Source organism: Hemicordylus capensis, chromosome 3 (genome assembly GCF_027244095.1).
Source record: "Hemicordylus capensis ecotype Gifberg chromosome 3, rHemCap1.1.pri, whole genome shotgun sequence".
Taxonomy (NCBI): Eukaryota; Metazoa; Chordata; class Lepidosauria; order Squamata; family Cordylidae; genus Hemicordylus; species Hemicordylus capensis.
The window spans coordinates 133882161-133890332 of record NC_069659.1 but is presented as its reverse complement, the minus strand read 5'-3'; the positions used below and the strand labels follow the sequence as shown (position 1 = coordinate 133890332).

At 44.7% G+C, this 8172-nt stretch overlaps 1 protein-coding gene across 1 annotated transcript in view; it reads left to right on the top strand.

Annotated features, from left to right (window-relative positions):
• Positions 1-8172, top strand: part of TBC1D8 (TBC1 domain family member 8) — a 104760-nt gene that overhangs the window by 5582 nt on the left and 91006 nt on the right. The window lies entirely within an intron of this gene.

Sequence of the window (8172 nt, the reverse complement as noted above, 5' to 3'; positions counted from 1 at the left end):
AGGATTGTGTACCCCATGATTCCTCATAATGGCTCATTCTATCCTATGATTCCAGGCAGAAGAACAGAGAAATGAGAGACTGTAACCAAATAATTTCATTGTCCAAGTTAAAAGGAAGTGAGGAAGAGTCAGATCTTAACAGATGCATGTATTTGTCATATTTATATACCACCTGATATATACATCTCTAGATGGTGTGTACAATCTAAATTACAATATAAAAACAAAACACTTTCACAGAATAAAAACAATTAAAAACAAAGAGTGAAACAATTAAAATAATTTCACAGAATAAAAACAGTTTCAAATTGATTTTAATTAAAAACCTGAGAAAACAGGTGTGTCTTAAGGATCTTTTTAAAAGCAGTCAGAGATGAGGAGTGCATTCCTTAGCCCTGGGGCAACTACAGAGAAGGCCCGGCCTGAGTCACCACCAGACAAGCCTAGGTGATCCCTGGGTCTCACAGTTCTGAAGGATGCTTTAACTGCTCATTTATAACTTCTGTCATGGGAGGCAACAAATAGGAAATAGACATTAATCTGTGAAAAGGAGACATGGAAATGAATCCTGGGGAAGAAACAGAACATGTGTTAAACACGGAAGTGGCTAAGGCAGCATTATCAGGTTCATTTTTTTAAATGCTTTGTGGAAAACAGACAGTACCATACAGTACCATAGCTGTAAGGTAAAGATAAAGTGTGCCTTTAAGTGCCTTTAAAGTGTGCCTTTTTGACTCCTGGCGCCCACAGAGTGGTATTCTTTGGTAGAGTGCAGGAAGGGTTTACCTCCTCCTTCACAGTATGATACCTTTCAGCATCTGCCTATATTGCTGCTGCCCGATATAGTACCAGCAGGGATTTGAACTGGAATCTTTTGCTTGTTAGTCAAGCATTCCCCTGCTTAAGGTGACACCACAGTTGTGGCCATGACTAATTTGAAGAAGGATATTCCAGTTCTCTTCAGACAAAGGCTGGATAATAATCTCTTAGGGATGCTGCAGCAAATTCCAGCAGGGAGCTGGGCTAGACCTCCAAGGCTCCTTCCAACTCTGAAAGTACATTACTCTTCGGTTTGTTTTTTGTCTGGAGTCTATCCCCTTTTATATATGAAGATATAAGCAAAAGTGTACAGGTATTATTTTACCCAATTGGTTAGTCATCCATGTTCCACTATTTTGGTCAATGAGTAAAAAGGAACTGGGATGATTAACAAATAGGGAAGATTGTGATTTCCTGTTTCATTGCCCTCTAATACAAGCACTGGCCGATGAAAGTGAAGAGTGGAATTTTTTGAATTTGCCTTCCTTGTTGGTTGTCATGGTTGTTTGTTCTAGTAGGTTGAGGCTGCATAATTTTCTCATTTGATGAGGTGGGCATTTATTCTTCTGCACTGAAAACAGCTTGGTCAATACTTATTTTGCTGGCCGAAGTGGGCCCCTGACACATATTAGCCTGACAGACATATTGGTGGAGTTGCTAAGATACATTAGTGGGAGGTGGAGAAAATAGTATAAGTCAGGGTTTCTTAACCTTGGGTCCCCAGATGTTGGACTACAACCCCCATCATCCTCAGCCACAAAGGCCATGTCTGGGGATGATGGGAGTTGTAGTCCAACAACATCTTGGGGCCCAAGGTTAAGAAACCCTGGTATGTCAGTGCCAACTTTCAAAAACTTATCGCATGGTCACTCCTCCATCCCTTTACTCCATCCCTTCACCCCTCTTGGTCACGGCTGCAGCAGCGTTGTGGCGCCTATTGGCCAAGCTGCAGCCCCCTATCCCCAGAGATCTCCCCACCCTCACCCAAGCCCCACTCCTGCTCCTCTCCACAGGAGCAGCAGCAGTGGTTGACCAGACCCTTTCTCGCCGCTGTCACCACCATGGCTGCTCCTTGGAGTGGAGAGCTGGTCTTGTGGTAACAAGCATGACTTGTCCCCTTAGCTAAGCAGGGCCTACCCTGGTTGCATATGAAAGGGAAACGAGAAGTATGAGCACTGTAAGATATTCCCCTCAGGGGATGGAACCACTCTGGGAAGAGCAGAAGGGTCCAAGTTGCAACCTTGGAGAAGCCGCTGCCAGTCTGTGAAGACAATACTGAGCTAGATAGACCAATGGTCTGACTCAGTATATGGCAGCTTCCTGTGTTCCCCTCAGGCTGCTGTCAGGCCTGGGCCCATCCTTTGCCTGCCTCCCTCCCTCAGCCAATGGCTTCGGTAGCCCCAAACAGCAGCAGTGGTTGACTGGGCCTTTCCTTGCTACCAATAGGTGCCGCCATGGCCGCTTGTTCCCCTCAGGCTGCTGACAGGCTCGGGTCCATCCCTCGCCCTTTCTTCTTTCTCTCTTCCCCTCCCTTCTTTTTCTCTTCACTCTTCCCCTCTGACTTCCTTCTTCTCTCTTCTCTCTCTCTCTCTCTCTCTCTCTCTTCCTGAGTTAACAGATCTTGTTCATCTTGTTTCCTCATCTAATTCACACAGCAGCAGCCTCCTTCTCTTGAAGGGGCTCTTCCCTCCCTTATGACCCCTCGCTTTGCAGACCCCTGTCAACTATCCTTTTTAGCCTATTTTCCAGTAGGCTTATGAGGTCATCCGGCATTCTGTGTGTGTGTCTGTGTGTGTCAGTGTGTCCCACCCTATCAACTTTGCAACGCCTGAACCAATATGAACCAAACCGGGTACAGTTGTAGGGACACACAGGGACACCTCAATGGCGTAATTTGTGATTATGTCATCCACACCGATCCAAGATGGCAGACGCATAAACTTTTGAGGCGCAAGTGTGCTAACTTGTGAACCATCTAACCAATATGAAACAAATTTGCTACAGCTGTAGGGACACACAGGGCTGTACAAATGGTGTGGTGTGTGATGATGTCATCCACTCGAACTCAAGATGGTGGCCGTGTGAACATCTGAGGCGCAAATGGGCTAATTTGTGGACTGTCTAACCAATTTAAACCAAATTAAGTACAGTTGCAGTGAGTGACACACAGGAACACCTCAACGGCGTAGTTTGTGATGATGTCATCCACACCGATTCAAGATGGCGGATGTGTAAACATTTGAGGTGCAAGTGGGCTAACTAGTGAACAGCTTAACTGATTTGAACCAAAATGGCTTCAGTTGCAGGGACACATAGGGACACCTCAATGGTATAGTTTGTGATGGTGTCATCCACCCCAATCCAAGATGGTGGTTGTATGAACTTTTGAGGTGCAAGTGCACTAATTTGCGACTGTCTAACCCATTTGAACCCAATTGGGTACAGTTGCAGTGAGTGATGCACAGGGACACCTCAATGGCATAGTTTGTGGTGATGTCATCTACACCTATTCAAGATGGCGGACGTGTAAGCTTTGTAAGCGCAAGTGGGCTAACTTGTGAACTGCTTAACTGATTTGAACTAAATTTACTGCAGCTGTAGGGATACATAGGGATGTCCAAATGGTGTAGTTTGTGATGATGTCATCCACTCCAATCCAAGATGGTGGTTGTGTGAACTTTTGAGGAGCAAGTGCACTAACTTGAGGACTGTCTAGCTGATTTGAACCAAATTTGGTACAGTTGTAGTGAGTGACACACAGGGAGACCTCAGTAGTATCATTTGTAATGATGTCATCCACCCCCATCCAAGATGGTGGACACATGAACATTTGAGGTGCAAGAGATATAACTTATGGACATCTATTTGAACCAAATATAGTCCAGTTGTAGAGACAGTGAAAGGAAAGTAGGCTGATTAGTTCTTACTAGAACAACTTATTTCTCTCCTCTACAATCAAGAACATCTTCCAGCCAGTAACAGTTGCATTCCAACTGACCTTAACCATCACAGGTTCCTCTTCCTTATCTGCATATGGAATCCCCACTGCCTAGTCACCATGGTGCCACAGAGTCCTTCTCCCTATCTGCATAAGGAATTCCCCTCTGCCCAATCACCATGGTGCTTCTGCTCGTGAACTCTTGCGAGAGCTGCCATACATGGGATTAGCCACGGGTGCACCTTAGAGAAATAGATAGATAGATACATAGATAGTTGCAATTTTAAAAGTTCCAGAAGGACTGTTCAGGCTAGTCCCTTTGCCATAAAAGAGCAGAATTACTCCTACTGAGCAACTAGGTAGGCCAGTGCCTGCATATTTTCCCTTATACATCTGCAAAGAAAAGGGCTAATGGAATTGTGTGAGAGAGAATATTTCTGCAGTTCACTCCTTGATGGCTATGGTCCCTTTAGACACATGTTGGTGATTCCTAAATTGTGAAAGCAGTCAATCATCTTACATGAGTTGGTGGATTTTGTGATGGGGAAAACCAACTTCCCATGAAACTGAAGGAAATTTAGGACTGACAAGAGGAAGTACTTTTTCATACAGTGCATAATTAATCTATGGAATAACTGGTGGAGGAAGCCAGCCAGCGGCCTGTGTTCCTTCAGCCGGTGGCCCCCCACCACGCCCCCTGCATCTGATGTCAGACGCTACTGCATGTTTAAAGGCAGGGAGAGTAGCTCCTGGCCATGCTGCAAATGCAGCACTAGCCAGTATTTGCTCTCAAAAGGGGCTGTGCGGCCCTGTTTGAGAGCAGAGCCACGCCCCCTGCTCTAATGTCAGATGCAGGGGGTGTGGCTGGTGTGCCAGGCATGGCCCCTGATTGGCGGTGGCCCAGGTTCTTTGAACCCGTCCGCTCAATGGTGGCTCCGCCCCGTATGGAATTCTTTGCCATGGAATGTGGTGATGGCCATCAGCTTGAATGGCTTTAAAAGGGGCTTAGTTAAATTCATGGAGGACAGGTCTATCAAATTAGCCTGGTGGCTCCAGCCTCAGAGGCATGATGCCCCTCAATACCAGTTACAGGGCAGCAACAGCAGGAGAGAGGGCATGCCTGCACCTCTTGCCTGTGGGCTCCCCAGAGGCATCTGATGGGCTGCTGTATGAAACTGGATGCTGGACTAGATAGGCCTTGGGCCTGATCCAGCAGGACTGTTCTTATGAACTTACTGAATAAATGTGGTGCAGCTACTAATTTTCTGGTTAGATTAAGCACCCATGCTTCAGTGACAATGGGATGTTTATACTCTTCCTCCCCGCACCCCCCATGGTTTTTGCAGCTGCTGTCTATTTCTGCAGTATTGAAATCCCCAGGTGGCTTGTTTGAAATGTAAAAGGAAATGTTTTGTGGCAAGGCAGACATTTTCTGTATTGTTGTGGTCACTAATAACAACACTGATGTAAACCAGATGAATTTTGACATTGTTCAGATTTTCAAGACTGCCCTGAAATTCGATGTGTACTCCTATTGTCTGAGTGTTGTTCAGAGACTATCTGCTGCACAGCTGTCAAAAGGGCAGCCAGAGTGGGATATAATGGATAGTAATGGAATTATTGTGTGGATTCATGAGCAGCCAAATGGTATGTGTCCCTATTGTTTTCACCATAGCAAAAAAGAAAGGGGAGAAAAATTATTAAAACATATTTCAGTCCAAGAATTCTGAAGTAAGAGCATATTAAGCTTTCTTAGTGTAGATCATTCTCATATAACTATGTGGGGAGGCATAATATCTTAAATATTTTGGATGCATTCTCAATTTTATTTCTTGTTTTGGAATACCATTGAATATCTTGGCCACATAAAATACATTTTGACAGGTGGATGCTTGCATGGAAACCCTACAAGACTTTTAAAGCAAAAAAAATGTCATCTGAAACTACTGATCTTTGAAAAGATAGACTGTGATAAAAATAGTTCTCTTTGCTGCCTAAGTATAAGATTAGCCAAGACACAATGCATTCAGGTTCAGAAACAGCTGTCTGACACCCTTATGCCACTGCTGTGCTGGGGCTTATTCTAATGCAAGACTAAGCAGTATCATATGCTCACTCTGTAGCACCTTAACAGCATATATTACAAGGTAAACAACCAGAGCAACAGCAGAGTACATACAGAGTACACACAGTCCTTTTGCTTGTACACTTACACTTGTTACAAGTGAGAATTCTAAAGGCATTGCTCTTAGCACTGCAGTAACCTCTCCTGGCCAGTAGAGGCATGATGAGTCACATTATTAGGTCTCTATATTAACATGACTCATCAGTTAATAGTTAGAGCTGTTCAGTTGCCTGTTTGGGTATGTTGTTCTGTGTCTCTCTCAGTATGCTGGTTTCTTAATAAATCTTTAGTTTTTCTTTGAACTCAACCTACTGTCTTCAGATAATCTCTTGGACTAAACCGCTTTACCATGGCAGCATACTCTGCTGTGTGAGGGCTTTAATGTTTCTCCTCACACCCCTTTAACATTATTCTGGATACCTTTCAGTATGTACGGCCTGAGAAAGTAGACAGGAATCCTTGGAAGAGTAAGGCCAACCACTTGTTTGCTTGACCTGTGCCTCTCTTGGCTAATGAAAGTGGCCATTGACTGAGTAGCTGGTTGAGAAGATTATGCTTGAGAGAAGGTGTAATACCAGCTACTTTCTAGAAAGCTGTGATAAGAACTTTGTTGAATAAGCTTTCTTTAGATTATTACATTTATATCCCGCTCTTTCTCCAAGGAGCCCAGAATGGTGTACTACATACTTAAGTTTCTCTTCACAACAACCCTGTGAGGTAGACTAGGCTGAGAGAGAAGTGACTGGCCCAGAGTCACCCAGCAAGTATCATGGCTGAATGGGGATTTGAACTTTGGTCTCCCTGGTCCTAGTCCAGCACTCCAACCACTACACCACGCTAGGTCTCACTACTCTGTATAACTAACACCCTGTTTTGAATGTACCATTTTGGGAGAAGGTACTTGAGTGTATGGTGGCAGCTCAACTTCAGATACATCTGAAGTTCAGTTTCCAGCTTGGTTTTGGGACCAAGATAGCCTTGACCATCTGGTGGATGACCTTCACCAGGAACTGGATAGGAAATCCAGGTGGCAGGGTTGGTAGGCACTGGAACAGAGTTCTGCCAGCCTTCCCCTAATAATGCAGAACAGTTGCTTTTCATGATTTAGATACTATGCCTTTGTTAAGAGATTGTACATTGCCCAGTTAGCTTTCTTACTTCCTTCCACGTGATACTATCCACCCACTCAGGTCCAGTGGGTGTGTGAGATAGGGCCTTCCTAATCATAGTGTCTAAGCTGTGAAACCTCCCTAGGAAGTTCATTTGGCCTCTCCATTTGTGTCTGCCTTTGGCTTGGATGTTTATTGAATTCCTGCTCTCTTTTACCTTTGGGGTGCTATGTTTGCTGTATTTTGTATTTTTGCTTTTACTGATTTTGGATTAAGTTTTATTATTCTGTTATAACCCATGTTAGTTGCATTGAGGGACCCACTGATGGGGCAGAAAGGTGGGGTATAAACAAACAGAATTTCTACAACTATTATTCACAAAGTCTCCCCCAGACATAAACAACTTCCTGCCCAACCAAAATTATGCATACAACCAACCAACCAACCAACCAACCAGCAATATTATGAGTAAAGGGCAGATAATCAATTTTTGTCTTGACTTCATCCTAATTAGTGACTCTGAGTCTGACCATGAGAAGGCAGAACCAGTACTAGACCCAGTCGTGGGCCCCAGCACTGGACCAAAAACTGAGAGAGCTCCAGAGTTGGACCTCCTGAAACTGTATCTTCTGAGCCTCCACTGAAGCAGCACCCTCAGAACCCAAGCCCCCTGAGGATTCAGCCCCCCGCCTACACAACTGCACTCCCTGATATCAGCATGTCAGTGCTGGCAACAAGCTAGGCCAGATCAGGTAGAGTGAAGGAGTGCCAGACTTCAGGCTTCCCTTTTTAAGGCTTCCATTTAGTCAGGGGAGGGGCCGCTGAAACCAGAGATATTTAAGAGCTCTATCTATGGGTGACTGTCAGATCATTCATTTTTCATTCATTAAGCTGTGACAGTGGTGGCTGAAGACCTTTGTGTCTCTTAAGTAAGGTGCCAAATACCACCCCCCTTCCTTTAACCTCTGCCTTTTAAAAGAAAGAGGGCATGATCAGGATGTGCTGAAATGAGATTTGGCTTCTGAATCATTGCACAATCCCTTTCAATTCAAGGGCTTACCCAGCCCCTTTAACATGAAGGAGAGCAGGTCCATTCCTTTCCCTCCTCCGATTGTCGCCATTGCAGTAATCCTGGCTTTCTCCCCAGCTATGCCTGCGCACCAGCGGGGCATCTTCATAAG